Source organism: Lepidothrix coronata, unplaced genomic scaffold (genome assembly GCF_001604755.1).
Source record: "Lepidothrix coronata isolate B3197 unplaced genomic scaffold, Lepidothrix_coronata-1.0 Scaffold38, whole genome shotgun sequence".
Lineage (NCBI taxonomy): Eukaryota > Metazoa > Chordata > Aves > Passeriformes > Pipridae > Lepidothrix > Lepidothrix coronata.
The window spans coordinates 4,685,116-4,700,709 of record NW_016690218.1 but is presented as its reverse complement, the minus strand read 5'-3'; positions in this window follow the sequence as shown (position 1 = coordinate 4,700,709).

Genomic DNA, 15,594 nt, shown 5'->3' with positions numbered 1-15,594 from the left:
TCATGACCCAGATAACAAATCAGAAGGCCATAAAACCCCTGCTGTTTCTTAAAACTCATTCAGTGCATCAATACTTGTAAACTAAATAGTGCATGGAAACGAACATACTTTAATAGAAGGATATTGAAGATCAAAATATTTAGCTATTTTTGGTTGATTGTACTTTCATAAATTATCCCCAGCGTCTCAGTTCTTGACACATTGCTTAGGATTTGAGCTCACCTCTCTCTTTTGATCCACAAAAGGTAAACTGATATCACTATCCTACTATTGTCTATTCTAAGTCAATGCTTTTCCATTTTCCACAATTTGAAATTAATTTTTTCAGGTCTGTCAAATTTTATAGTACTGGTTTCCAAATGGACATGATGAAAGTGATCTCTCTGACACACTGGAACTGGCATACTTTGTAGTTTAGCTATATTTTTTATTTTAATCTGCAACATAAGAGTTCAGCATACTACTGTGATTTGATGGGGAAAAAAAAGCATAAGAACACTGAAATCCCTTCATTTTGGCATTAAGCATTAATACATTTTTTATAGCACCACTTATTTCTTAATTTGGAAAACTAGAAAAGTTTATGATGCCCATGAACTACTGCTGAATACCTCAAGATGCCCAAATTTCTCAGTCACACTGACAAACTTCTGGTGCAGAAAAAACATGAGGTTCTAGCAAAGGAGGAAAGTCAAACTGCCAGAAATTTGACAGAATAGAATAAATGATCAGGTGAAATCAAGGGGCACTAATATCGTTATGCAGAAGAGAGTAAGGGGTGACTGAAATGCAGTGATGTACCATCAAGTCTTGATTCTGCTGTGAATTTCAGTTTTATTTGGTTAGGTAATTTAGCTTATTTTTGACTGTTCTCTTTATAAATATTATTTTTCTCTACAAGTAACAGTTTTCTATCTCATTGGTATTTGCAAAGGGCTTTGAGAAATTGCAGTAGAATTCCCTATAGAAATCTAAATTTTGTTTTTCAATTAATTCAACATAATTAAATGACATTTAGCTTATAAAGTACCATTTGTATACACGCACATTTCATCTGTGAATACACTTGCTTTTGAACCTTAACAGATATTAATGCTGTTGGAGAATTATTTTCCCAAATGTTGTCTTTGCTGCAGTGTTAGATGGAAGTTTAAGTCCTGTAAGGCCAGTAAACTACTCTGCACAAATACCTCCCCACACACATCTCTTGGGTACTAGGTGCCACACAGAAAGGCACAGACTGAAGTGCTGCAGACAAGTGTGGGTTGAGGCTCTGTGCAGGGTGGAGATAAGAGCAGTTCAGCAGAACTCCCCAGCATGCTGGACCAGTCAGTTCTCATGCTGGACCAGTCACTCCAAGTATCTCAAGTGCTGCTTCAAACCCTGGTTGTCATCACTTGAATTAGGACATCTGGGATAGAGTAGGTCGATGAGACAACTAACAGAGTGCAGGGATTCACTTAACAGTTTCAGAGGATAGTGTAGCAGTGAATTTCCCCTCTCTGCAGAGGGAATTTCAGCTGGCTATTGCACGTGCACAAAGCATAGTTAAAATATACTTCAAATGTGTGAATCAGATAGTGTTTATGTCAGAAACTAATAGCAGAAGATTCATCAGCCACACTACCCCTCCAGTCTATGTAATACGGAAGTGCAAGTTTTACTTCAGGTTGTTCTCATATTCTGATAGAGCATACATGTAACAGCACATGAAACCTCTATGAAGTATTATAGGTTCAGAATAACCTGGCAGTGGGTTCTGTACTTCGCTTCCTCTTCTTGGATCAAAAGCCTTCACACTACATGCAGAAAACCTATTCAGCAGCAGGCAGAGAAGTATAAGTCACAAAATGCTTACATATGTCAGTGATGAAGACAGAAAACACCCTGACTAAAACAGGTCTACTTTTTATTTCATTTCTTACTCTACTTATTGATTTTCTGACTATTTTTTCTACAGAGCTGACCCATCACAGGAAGTGCAGAACTCTCTGAATCAAGGTACATGACATATAACTACGGTTGGTATTAGTTTTCTGAGGCCAGGACTCACATATTGACAGCTGACTTTTATCTAGGTAAAAGCTCTCTGTGTTACATGATTTCCTTTCTCCAATACACTTCCTTTTCCGAAGAGCTAAAGTCCATCTGCAGAGAACTGTGCTGAGAGTAACTGAGAAATCTATTTTCTGTTTGAAAGGGCGCTTGTGTGTGTGTGTAAACCTACTGGTTGTAAACAAAAAAAGAAACCAACAGTGCTTACATTACTGATATGAAATAATGGTTTATTAATTAAAGTGAGAGCACACGTGTATCTAAACAGTAAATCTAACCTTGCCATTTGTATTCACATGAATCCACAGGACTACTGGAGTGAGGAGGGTCTGTTCATCTGACTACAGATTATAGGTGTGATCTGCCCATTTTGATCTGAAAAATAAAGTGACCCTAAGAGAATTTTTAAGGTAATTCACATTCTGTCACAGCTACAGCTTCACTTCTTTGGCACATATAAAATCTCATTATTAGTTGGACACTGCCTGCAAAACACTATTCACCCCTGAAAGCCTTCCCTTATGATAGAATATTCTTCTTTATGACTGTTTATTTTTTCAGTCTGTCTTCTGCCCTATTAGGAATACAGTAAATAAAGGTTCTGTAATTTATGGTCTTGTAAGCATATGAGTGATATTTAGTGTATAAAAATATTTCCAAAAAAGTGCCTCATCAGTGAAATCTTGTTTCTGTTGATATTTGTATTTGAAATGGCACAGCCTAAACTAGCCATGATGACATCCAATATATAATTATAAAATAATGATTAATGCACAGATTTCAGAGTTATTATCTAGTATAAAAGTCGTAATATATTGGAATAAAGTTTGTAGACGATTAATTATCTTTGTCCAGAGTCTCTCTCCACTGTAGAATTTTATCATGACTCCATTATTCAAAATGCCAGCTAATAATATTAATATGCCTCGCCACATTAGTTCCTAATATTTGCTTACCGTCTGTGAATACAAAAAGAAATTAGATGTTAGATACAACAGCAAATCATCCCAAATGCTTTAAGCAGAGCAATGAGGACTTAGGGACCAAGTATATAAGTGAATATTCTTACACACATAGGTAGTTCCTCTGAATTTTCAAGAATGTCTGTGATAACAGACTCATAGTTCAACAGACAGCACTATGGACTTCATCTGCATTAATTTATTATTCCTAGCAACAAATGATTAAACCAATTTTCTGATTAATCAAAACTGTGCTATGTAACCATCCATGTGAGATCAGAATTTTTAATCGCTGTGCATAGGCTGTAGCAATATGAAGAACAAGATTGAAAAATCTATTTTATAAGAAATATTTAGCAAATAATATCTAAATCTCATTCCGAGCTCATGTCACTGTGAAGTATCAGTTATTCCATAATTGCACACCTGAAGCTTTTTTGCTACTCTCTTTGAAGCCTTGTCCTAGCGACAGAGAAACTTGACTTAAAATTATAACAAATCCTAACGAGTGTGGCTATTTCTGTGATGTCAAGAGCAGATAGACAGTGGTCATCTTTTCATGACTGGAGCTACGAAAGGAGAAGAGTGTCAGGCCAGATTTCAGAATTTACAGGTATGCTATGTACTGTTGAACCAGTCACTCTCTGATGTAGGTCAGTACTTCGTCTTCATGGTCATTCACACTGCAAAAGTCACTCATAGTTGCTCAAGATGCCATTAAAATGTGTTTCTGCATATGCATCCTGTTCATGATATGAACATAGTGGGATACCACCTAAAGATGGTGAGGCCCAAGGTGATATCTGTCACTCCCTGTGCTCTCATGTGTGGTTTCTCTGCCAAGAAATTCTCCCAGCAGCAGTGTGATTAAGCAGCAGCAGAGCTGGCACAAGCTGGCTTCATAAGAAATGGCAAATGAGTCAGCCCACATTTAAATCACAGAAGGCTCCTTATTTCCAGCTCCTGCGCGACTGACTGGCTTAGTGATTTCAGGGCTCCTACTATGGGTAGTCTTTGACAACAACTAGTTAGAAGCCTGTCATCAAGATCAGAAGGGAGAATATGTGGTTCTTGGTACTCCTGCCTGTGGCATGTCTATTTGCAAAGCAGCAGTGGCTCATTTGGAAGCACCACTAGTTACATTTGAGACAATAGTATCAAGACTCACATGGCATATTTGGTAGGGCAGCAATCAGTCACCCAATAGACTGACATAGCCCCAGGTGTTTGCAGGAGTGCCTACCCTAAGGTTATGGGAGCCAAAAGCCAGGCCTGAATTTTGACCTCTGCTTCCTCTAAAGGAACAGAAAGTATAGAAAAGGGACTGTCTGGAATATCTAAATCCCTGTGCACACCTTGTGAGCATAACAGTGAAAGTGGTTGAATGACCAGCTGCTCGCTAAGACTTGATGCTACAAAGGTACTTTGAGACTGGGGGTAGCTGGTGCAAGACAAAACTGCTGTCTCAAATTAAAGTACTGGAAGGAGGACTATTTGAATTTGGAATGTTAGGAGAAGTGCAATGTTTAGGTGAACTTGGTGAGGAATGGTTGAGGAGTCAACTAAGTGGAGAGTAATAGATCTCAAGTATCCCTTAAAAAAGGGAAAATTTATTTTATTCCATCACTTGAAAAATGCACAAGTACTGCTACTGCAGGTGTTACTTCATTAGTTAGGTAAAGTATAATTAATCTATATAAAAAACACGCAACTATACCTAAAGTGCGCTGGAATTAAACCACTGTTCCTGCAGAAAGGGATATTATGAAGTAGTATTACTGTGTTAATATTCTTTTATAAGGTTGAGCTGTTCAATCATAATCAAAATTCCAGCTCAAATTGCAGAATTACTGTAAGAAATCATTCTTAAGAAATCTCTTTAAAAAATTGCATAAAGAAATCACAGGTAGAAGAGAGTCTATCTTTTCTGTATGGTACAAGATGACCCTTTACGGTACTTGACCAATGACATTGTCTAGTCTCATTTAAAAGTGTGCAAGGAAAGGTTTTTCAATAAAACACTCTGTTTAGTTGCCTGAAAGCTTTGCTCCCAAACTTTACCTGCAAGTGTCTGTGTCTTTGGGCTTTTCTGCTGTGGAAGCAGACAAAATAGTTTTGTAGTTAAAGCATTTGGTTCTTCCATTCTACTTTCAATTATTCTTGATTGAGATGCTGAAGCGTGTCCGAGAAGAGCAATGAAGCTGGTGAAGAATCTGGAGCACAAGTCTGATGAGGAGTGGCTGAGACAGCTGGGGTTATTCAGCCTGGGGAAAAGGAGGCTCAAGGGGCACCTTATCACTCTCCATAACTATCTAAAAGGAAGTTGAAGGCAGGTGGATGTCAGTCTCTTCTCCCGTGTAACAAGCAGTAGGATAAGAAGAAAAGACCTCAAGTTGCACCAGGACAGGTTTAGATTGGATATTGGGAAAAATGTCTTCACCAAAAAGGATTGTCAGGCATTGGAACAGGCTGTCTAGGGAAGTGGTGGAGTCATCATCTCTGGAGGTATTTAAAAGACATGAAGACGGGGAACTTAGGGACATGATTTAGTGGTGGACCTGGCAGTGCTGGGTTAGTGGTTGGACTTGGTAATCTTAAAGGCCTTATCCGATCTAACCAACTCTATGAGTCTGTGATTCTAGCTAAGTCTGTTTTCTTAATGCTGGAAAAAATTTTGTTATAAAACAAACGCATAAAAAACCTTTGTATGTCAAACGTTAAAGGAATTAATCATGAGTGCCTGTCTTTTCTGTTCATAATTAAAAAAAAAAGGCTTAGGTTACCTGAAAGGATGAAATCATTTACAGAACAAGTTACCTAATGGTACTACAATTTTCTAATTAGTCACAGGTTCAAATGATATCAGTATTGGTTTATGCTTCAGGGCATGAACAGCACTGAATTAACTGAATAAACTTATTACAAACTGGTAATTAATGATAATTATAAAATGGAAAGAAGAAGAGTGATATGATTGGCTAATAAGAGTGATGAGTGCTGAAATTAATACAACATAATTTCCTGCTCAGTACATGTTAGCCGTGTAAGTAAATTAACATAAGCTATTTTAAAGCATTTTATAAGAAAACTTTATAACTGCAATGAGGCATTATGACATATTAGTTCATGCCTAGTTGCATCGATGGTAATCAGCTAGTATTAGTTTATGCCTAATGTGTTGGTTGAATATTGCCAATAAATCTAGATGTGAAAGAATTCACACAAAAATCATATTTAAGGTATAATATTCTTTTTTACAAATCTGAAAAATTAAATTCTGCAATTACTGATAAATTTTCTGAGCTAGAAATCAGAGAGAAGAGGACAGTACCAAACTAGTCAAGGTAATTAGCTATGTACCATGGCTCCACTAACCAAAACTGGGAAAACATGGTGACATTCCTGCCAAATCCTTTCTGAAAAGTGACAATCTGGCAGAAGCAAGAAACTAGTGCAAAGTTTTGTATGCATTTGATTTTAGATTATATATCTCAAGTCATTCTTACAAAGCCGTGCACTTCAAGTACCAAGAGCAGGTATTTAATGAACTGTAAATGACTTATTTGCATACACTTTTCAGAAGTATAAAGATATCATTAACTTACTGCTGACCAGCCACCTGAAGTGAGTAGGAGAGAGATCTTGACTTGCTGGGTCACTGGGCAGTACTCATAATCATGTTTTTTGCCTTAGTGCTTCATTGCAATATTACATTGACTATGGTGTCATGTTCCACTATAGTGCTTGAGTCATGTCTATTCTGCTATAGAACAAGAAGGACTATTTGGGTTGCTTCTGTGGATTACTCCCTTCTGTAGCATTTTCATGGTCCAAGGAATCTCAGGTAGAGCAGAGCAATAATCAGAATATTTTCTGTTCTGAAAAACATGTCTTCTTGGTGCCAAAACCATTTTATCCATTTGTACCAATTTCTGATGATTGCTACTGCCAAAAACTAAAGACAAATAGAAAGCCCTCTGTAAAGGGGATGGACAAAATAGTCCATTTCAATATTCTCTGGATCAGAAACAGATGTTTCAAAGTACCTAATTTTATTTCACAGCTTTCTATATGAAACTGTTCATCTTTCAGTTTGAAGCAATGTTTCATTCAGGAACAAACTTGAAGTTTCTATGAAAAAAAAGAAAGTAAAAAAACCTCAGAAATGAAGCATTCTATTCATCACAAATTGATTTCCCACTTCTCAATTTACAATTATTATTTTTGAGAAAAATTTTTTGCAAACTACACAAATTGATTATTTACACAGTTCTGACTCTCAGACTGAGAAATATAGAAAACAACAGCACTTTTAGTATACATCATGTTGCTCCTAAGGTGGCTTTATTATCTCTGCTACACTCATCAGAGGAGAGGCACAAACATTCAAAAAGTTGTGGTTTTTCACTCTTTAGCACCCTGACCTCCAAATCTCAATGGAGTTACTGGCATATCAGTATACAAATGTAGGCAACTTAGCAAATGCCACATAGGAAACCTCAGGAAACCTCCTGTGTTTTATCTCATCTGAAAAACAAAGCTGGCATTCTTCCAGAAAAAGGTCTTTCTTTACAGCACCCTGATTCATCCCTGGAACAAGTTCCCTATGGAAGGAATCGGATGAAAACTTTACTGCACTAAACAATTAAATATTAGAAGACATAAATAAAAGACACTAAAGTTAGATTGCAAGAAATCTTATTTCTGCTGTTCTAAATTTGAGTTCTTTGATTCAGCATCTTCATGCCATGTCTCTGAATGGCTTGGTATTGCATTTCCTGTGTAAGGTATATATCAGAGATCTGCTCTTTCTCTATTGAACTTTCAGGCAAGTCTTACACATTGGATCTGCAGATGTGTATGTAAATTCGAGGTAACTCTGCAACATTCTCCTTGTTTTACAGTGTTCAGTGCTCAGGTTTTCTGAGTGCATCCACTTGTGGATGTGCAGATCATGCATGAACCATTTTAGAGACTGAGAACCTGGCCTCTACTTCATGACTAATTAATCTCCCCAGGGGTTGTCACCAATGCACAAAATTGTGATTTCAAAGAATTTATTGCAAGTAAATGCATATTGAGACACTGAACCATCATGTTTTTAAAGATTTTTTGAAATCTTTTGCAGGAGGAAAGACACTTCGGGGTTGAGCAGTGAAAAAAGCAGCACTGAGAATATAGGTCAAGACATTAATATAAATTTGATCACTTCCTTTTTATTCACCAACATTCCTCACAATAAATCAGATCACCTCCTCACCCGTACACCCCCCGCACACTTCACCCTTCCTGTCCTGATTTCGGATCACCGAATGTAAATCTGTGACAAGGGTATCTATATATAATATTAATGGTGCTGAGGAGTGTTGGTGTGAAGCGTGAGTACTTGCCAAGTAAGGAGTGATCAGAGCAGAGCTGTTCATCCTCTGCAGCATGCTCTACATCATCTGCAGGACAAATGTAACATCATTAGGCAAAAAAAGGCAGCCATTCTACAAGGAAATGGCTAAGTTGGAGGTACCAATCAATCTCACCAAGCGAGGTTCCCTGTGATACTGTCAGAAGCAACAGACAAAACAGATTGCAGTGTAGATCACAGGGTGGTCAAAAAAAAAAAAAAAAAGAGAAAAAGCCAGGAAAATGCCCCCCCAAACAAAACAAAACCAGAATTCCCCTTCTCCTCTACCCCTTTCCCTGTTCCTTTCCCCACTTCCTAAGATTAACTCACGTAACCAGTTGTCCCTGATCTGAACCAATTTGCCAGGCAATCCAGGCTTGGCTGCTTTAAGCTGAAAAGCACAGGACTAAGCATTGATGTTTAGCTGTTAATTTAATAAGGCATAAGGTAGCTGCTGAAGGCAGGCTCTATCAGTATTGCAGTGGGTTGTATTAAAGTCAATAGACATGAATTGTGAGCTTAAAAGAGTCATTACCAGGCTCCTGTAAAGAAGTTACAATAAATAAATAAAAAGTAAGCTAAAGCAGTTCCAGTTATCATCGTTATTTAAAACCAAATTGCAATTAAATCATTTTCTCAGATACTTACAAGACATATTGACTCTTTATCTTGATAAATGTCTGCTTTCAAGTTACAGTTTTCTCCATATCTAGGGCCTGTACATGCACATGCTGAAGTCAATGGGAGTATTAGTGCTGCCTGCAATGGACAGCAAATGAGACCAAGCATGAGACCAAAGCAAGGCAATAGCAGTCTTTTTGTATGATACACATTCAGCTTGCTTTGCTGGTGAAGGGGAAATGCAACTGTGCAGATTGTATAATGAAATGTTTCCCCAAGTCCTCTGTATCGCCTAAAAAGATATTTATTAGTAAACAACGAAGGAGATAGAGGGCATTAATTTGTTTCCCATGGATAGCTAATTTAAAAAATAAAAGGACTTGTAATAATATTCGCAACATAGAAGTTCCGCTGTTTAACCACAGTTGATGTTTCTTTTAGCAGGAATTTATTTTTAGAATCAGCAAGGGTTAAATCTACCATTCGCTGTTTCTGTTCTTGTATCAAGGTCAGAATGAGCAGGTAGCCCAGTTCACAGTTTGCAGGACTAATAAATCTTTCCAAAGGTCAGCATCTGCAGTCATTATCAACTAATCAGTTTTAATTTGGTTTTTAATATATAAACACTTGGGATCGTGTAGAAAACATCATGCATGTTGTTTAAATCTGATAATTTTTTTAAAAAACATCTCTTGTTTTAGTCAGTTCATTAATATTTTAAATAAAGGAAATCAATAGGTGCATTGAAGCTGCTTACCTTCAAGTCTTCCTTGTTTTCACAAAATATTAAAGATAACAATAAATAGGTACAATTTTTTTCAGTGAGGCTTTTATTAGAGCTGCTACCTCTCTTATGAGACTAATCAGATCAACTGTGGTGTAAAGCAGTATACATTGATTCACTTGAGAACTGACTTGATCCAACTGACTTTCAACTTTTGCAAACACACTGTTTACTGTTTAGGCTATTTAAATCTAGAGGGGCAAGATCAGCAATGTGAAATGTCATTGTACATTTCCAAACAAAGAATTTGAAAACCTTTTGAGAAAGTATTTTTAAAACACAACTCTTGAGGAGTTCCAATTTAACTTATTTAGTGGTGTTAATTATTTCCATTATTGGTCATGCTTCCTCACCAGAACAAACCTTTAAGAATTCAGCATAATGTCACTCTGACTCTTAAGAGCCAACAGGATTACGAGTGTTAAATTGAAAAAGGATCTCAGTCTGGTATGCCACTTCATTGCCACCTTATGCACCTAAATTTCAGATTAAGATTTTAAAAAATATCTGCCTAGATGCTAAGATCCTAGAGGTTCTTAAATTTGATGATCCTCATTAAATGTTAAGCTATCTTTCCACTTACAATAGTTGTGCCTGCACTCTCACACCCCTTAAAGTCCTAGGACTGAATGAGAGTGGGTGGTGCAGGTGATCTCAGCTGCTAAAGAAGGAGATTTGTTGCTATAGCTGAGGCAGATCCTGCACTCACTGGCACCTACTTTAGTTAATGCTATTTTGTGCTCTTTGTTTCCACATTCACTGATGTCACTTGTCTGAGATCTCTTTTCTTACATCTGCCTTACCTTTCACAGACACTTGCTCCCTGTGTGGGCTGTGTGAGGTCACGGTGCCCTCTCCCTGGAGGAAAAGTTGGGGTTACTGGGCAGCACAGCTTTTCTGTCTTCTGAAGTTGCAGTCTGATTTGTGAATGGGCACACAGACCAGAAAATTACTTTCATGAGCACTGACGTCTTGCAGAGTCCTAATACTGTGTAAATATTGTAAAATTCAATTGTTATCAGCAAAAATATTCAATATTAATCTACTTCTTACATTTTCCAAAACGGAATAATACTATTAAAGGAACTCAAGTATCTTTATTTCTTTTCCAAATTAACTTTTAAAGCAAACAATACATTTTTAAAATATAACATATCTATATTATACCCAAATATTTTAAACAGGGTTTTTTTAGCCCTATGTTGATATTAGATTTTATTGTAGTATAAAAAACAATGGATGATCTACCTACAGCTGAAAATACTTAAAATAATTGTTGTCATTGCAACATTTTGCAGTGGGTTACACTCCATTGCAGGAACAACATCTGGGTGTAGCACCTGTCAGCTTATGATCTATTAAAAGTGACAACAATCTTAGACTTTGGTAGATGTGTATCTTACTAGATGGTGGGTAATTGACTATGCCCCTATGACCTGATTAACCACATATGAAAAATGTTGGAAACATTTCCTTTTGATATAAAAAGGAAATCGATTAAACTAAGAATTTCCCAAAGTTTTACCTACTGTTCATATTGCAATAGGCCTGTCCCATTGATGCCAGGGATGTTCAGGGATGTTCTATGGGATTGTATATGATCAGGAACTACTCTATTAATGAAATGTTATTTACTCAAAGTCCCCTGTTAGAACATGGAAAACCAGCAGAAGTAGCAAAAATTAAAAAGACTGCAATCTTATTACAATGGCAGAATAATAAGAATATTAATAAGAATATAAAATAAGAGCTCTGCAGTTACCCAGGTAAGGCTGACACTGCAAAGAATGCTGGAGCCTTCAGCAGCTAAAGCTGACTGGGACTTTGATGAACGCACAGAAAAGTTGGTGTCCTCAGCTACACAAAGCCATTCTTCAAGCATTGTATCAGCTACAGAGGAAAAGCAGCATCATCTGAATTTCTGGGGCCATTTTCTGGAGCAGCCTAGGACTCTTGCAGAGGTGTCTAGTCTGTGTGTTAAACTTTTCAGACTTACACTTGCCAAGTGTAATCAAATAAACTATCCACAGATGCTACAGCTTCAGAAAATTGCCACACTTTCCCAGTTTGTATTATTCACACTTTTCCAGTTTTCATTATTCATAACTGTAGTGGTAAAATACTTCTTACATATTTATACAATAAGTGTCATGAACAGGCAGCAGCTGAACACTCACTGGGGAATCTAACACTCAGGAAACTATAACTCTGTTATATCCAGAGAGAGGGAGCCTTAACTTTGTGTGGCAAACTGGATACTTATCAGGTCTTCATCTGTCTCAGGTATAAGGATGCAAATTCCGTAAATTCAGTTGAAATAATGCGTGAGTCAATAGGCTACTGAATGAGCTGCATGTGTCACAGAAGTCATTAAATCCTTGAATGAGTGAGGTTTTATCACTGTGGAGAAACTAATGGAGGAACATATTATGAGAAGTTAGTTTAGTCCACGTGGAAGTGACTCACTGTAACACTTATTTCTTATCTTCAGATAACTAAGTGTATTTTATACAGGGAGATATTACCAAGGTTGATTTTGAATAATTTATTCAAAGGGATGGACTTCCTTTTTCTTTTTCAAAGTCATTGAAGGCAGAACACTTGGCTCTGAAGAATTATGAGCAAAGATTAAAAGGACTGTGGGCCCATTCTTGCTCTTATTGAAACCAACAGGAAACTTTCCATTGATTTTGGTGGATGGATCAAGCTCTTTAGCCTTTGTGCATGTGACCTTTCCCTTAATTCTATCCCATCAATTTAAATATCTCATTGGGAACAAATGAAGGGAAATCCCTAGTGTTGACTAGAGAAAAAACAAGTGCTGCTTTTGCTTTTCAGTTGAGAAGCAAAAAATTTTTCATATTATGTTGGTTTAGCCATAAATACAACCATGCACATTATGAACCAAAGTTTACTGATATCAGAAAATTTCTTGTTTTGGCTTCAGTTGACTTTGGAACAATTGCGTGAGATCATTTGTAAAAGGTTGTGATGCCAAAGCATTAAAATGCATTTCTACCGCATCTTTTGATCATTTTTATTCAAAGAAGACTCCTACTAAACCAGTAAGATCAAAAGAAGGTTATGGAGAGCTTTAAATCTCACCTAGGGACAAATAATAAGAGTGGACTTCTAGGCAAAAGGAAGCCAGGAAAGCTCAAGAAGGCTGGGCTGTCACTCTAGTGCAGCTTTTGACTCAGTTTGGTTATCAGCAATAACCAGTTCCTTCATTAATGTGGGCTTCCACCGTCTCCTCCATTTTTCCTCTTGGTGATAATTTTGATTCTGTTTAAGTAGAGTCTTTCCCATCATTGTATATGACACCATAAATCACACTGCTACTTAAACTACTAAAACTGTAGAACTACGCAAGACCTTGAGAATGGATGCTACATTACATGAAGGGGTTGTCTTATCACTTACAGTACAGTTTAGAGATAATAAATCTAATTGATTCTCCCTTCTGTTATCTAAACACCAGAGTCCAGCACAAACTGTACAGCAATATTTAAATGACCACAACACAAAGTCAACATGATGCCGTGGAAAAGAATAGAGCAATATTCTTAATTCTGAAAACCTGTATTGGTAATCAATTGAAATGTTGGAGCAATTGAAGAGCTGTCCAATTTTCAATTGCAGTATAAGTTGGGAAACAATTTGAAAATAATGGCTCATACAAAGAGTTTTTGAAACAGTCAATATGGTCTTCACATGAAGGACAAATAAGAATTTGGCAATCTACCCACTGTTTGGTCTTTGTGCATTAGACATTATCTGCAGGACTCACTGCAGTGGCCCAAGTGAGATCAGAGCTTGCAATCTTTCAGTGTGACTCCCATGAAAATGGACTTAGTGGGACAGTCATTCTGGAGACATGTTCAGTGAATATGTAGCAGTCTTACTCTGACCAATGCTACTAATATACATTCAATGAATACTTGCTTCAGTGAACTGATTCACATTTGAAATGTTTTCTCACATTACTGTGTTATGTGCAATTAAAAGTAAGGGTTTTAACTCAGTGTAGTTCACTGATGTCAAAATAAATTTTCTTTCACATCAAATATTATGATTTGGAGACAATGATTATGCATCTTTTCTTTGATGGACATGATCATTTTCAAAGCTTGGTTCTTAACCTGAATCAAGACACCAATATGTCTTTGTCTTCTGATCGTCTTAAAAAAATTATTGAGGTTTACACCAGCAGCATTCTAGCCTGGGTTAAGTTCCATGGGAACTTCTGACTGTGAGCTAAATATTTTTCACATGACATCCTACAGTCTCTGGTGTGACTGAGAACTCATTTGACACCTTCAGCTTCTTATCCTTCTCTGAGATAGCCAATGTCTGTCACCACAAGAACTGTGCCTGGACAGGGAGACTCCAAAGGCGAACACCAACATGTTAAAGTAGAGTAGGACTGAGAATTTGAGAATTCAGTAAAGGAGTATTATACTCATTAATCCCTCTTAGTGTTTTATTGAGGCTGTCCTTTGAAAAGGCCATTTTTAATAATGAATATGACGATTTAAGCTTTGGCAGCCTCATTCTGGTAGTCAGACATTTCTTTAATTTCCACCACATGAAGGAAAACTCCAAGAATACTGTCCTGTGTTTTCCTTTGACAAAAACAACTTTAAATTAAAATAATTTAAAATAAAAATGCTCTTGAATTAAGAAAAAAAGCAAACAGTTATTTTCTGGACCTCAGAAAACACTAGAATTACTTTGGATTTGGAAAAATATCCATGTAATTAAGACCTTTGAAAATTTGTTTTATGAGGTTGTTGAGTGGATGTATAAATACAAATACTATGTGCCTACATATGGAAAGCATATGTTTTTCCAGCACTAGAATTGATAAGAGCTACTTAGGTGTTTTTCATATCCATTATATGTAATTTTCTAAGTGTGCATCTATAAATTTGTTTCATTTGTGATTGTACTATTTAAAAAGCTTCAGCTTAAAATGTAGTACCTTGACAAATTCTACCTTCTTGATATTTGCATTTATCCTATGGCATTAGTTGAGTATTTTTCTTCCTATTCAATGTGAAGTTGCTGTGCACTTTTGCCCGAATCTGAAAAAAATGGGTTTACTCATGCAACATGGAAATGAGGGAAGGAAAATAAAGCTTCCATTTCCCTTATGATGCCTTTGTACACATAAAAGATTGTTGCTGCTCTCTAACAGGAAAAGGCCTTGGCTGATGCAAATGAAAATACATTTTCGGTGTTCAGAAAAACAAAGACAAAGGTAGATCTGCATTTTCATGGTCCCCCACAGCAGTGAGGTGCTACTCTTATAAAGGAAAAAACCCAAAAAAAAACAAGCAGATTAATGCTCTGGGTTTAACACTCATTGGATCTTATGCAGGCTTTCAACTCCCAACTGCAATGGCAAACAGGTAAAACCTGACACTCAGGTAGAACTCTCGACATTAGAATAGCTGCACCAAACAAAGTCTTTGCAACTTCACTGCCAAAGCACAATACTCAAATTACAGTTAAAACCCCAGTTGATTTCTGTGAACTCATTTTTGTAAGACACTAAAACATGTAGTCTATGATTAGTGGCATAGACTCTGCAAGGTTGTTCACATACTTTAAGTTAGGATGCACTTAAAACATTTGCTGGATTGACTTTTAGTTACACACCTATTATGGGTATTATTTGAAATACATTAACTCTGGCTACTGCACCTTTGGATTCACAAACATGTTTATGTTGCAAAGTTCTCTTACTTGCTCCATTTCTGAAGGAGAAA